The sequence below is a fragment of the Microtus ochrogaster genome, linkage group LG8 (assembly GCF_000317375.1).
Source record: "Microtus ochrogaster isolate Prairie Vole_2 linkage group LG8, MicOch1.0, whole genome shotgun sequence".
NCBI classification, from domain to species: Eukaryota; Metazoa; Chordata; class Mammalia; order Rodentia; family Cricetidae; genus Microtus; species Microtus ochrogaster.
The window spans coordinates 25,564,927-25,565,834 of NC_022033.1; positions in this window are offsets into that span (position 1 = coordinate 25,564,927).

The following is a 908-nucleotide window of genomic DNA, read 5'->3' on the forward strand; positions in this document are numbered from 1 at the left end:
AACACACACACCAGCACCACCAGCATAACCAGCACCACCAGCACAAACACTACTACCATCACCATCACTAGCACCACCACTACCACCAGCACCACCTCCACCACCTCCACCAGCACCACCAGCACCACCTCCACCAGCACCTCCACCAGCACCTCCACCAGCGCCACCACTACCACCTCCACCAGCACCACCTCCACCAGCGCCACCACCAGCACCAGCACTACCACCACCAGCAACAACAACAAAGAAAAAGGAGGCCATGAATTTGAAAGAGAACAAGAAGGGGTGCATGGGACTGGGTTTGGAGGGAGGAAAGGGAAGGGGAAATGATGTAATTACAATTTTTAAAAATCATTAAAAACAATAAAATGAACTTACACGAGAACCAGGTATGATGGCACACAGTTGTAATCCCAGTACATGGGATGTGAAAGCAGGAGGATCAGAAGTTCAAGACTGTCCTCTGCCACCTTTCAAGTGTAGGCCAGCCTGGGCTGTTCCAGACCTTCTCTCAAACAAACAAACAAACAAACAAACAAACAAACCCAATAAACTAAATAAACCCCAATTCAAACAAACTGCTGTAGTTTAGTGCTAAGGGCATTGGGAGGCCTGACCTGTGGTCTGGGATTCCAGGAGCTTCTTTAAGTGGTGGGCTTTTTCTTTAAGATTTATTTTTATTTATGTTTGTGCCTGTGTGCTAAGTCTGTGCAGGTGACGATGGAGGCCAGGAGAGCCTGTCGCATGCCCTAGAACTAAAGCTACAGGTGGTTGTGAGCCATTCTGGACATGACTGTTGGGTACCAAACTCCTACCCTCTGGAAGAGCCAGAGAGTTGTTTAAGACTGAGCCCTCTCACCAGACCTCATTACAGATGGTTGTGAGCCACCATGTGGTTGCCGGGAATT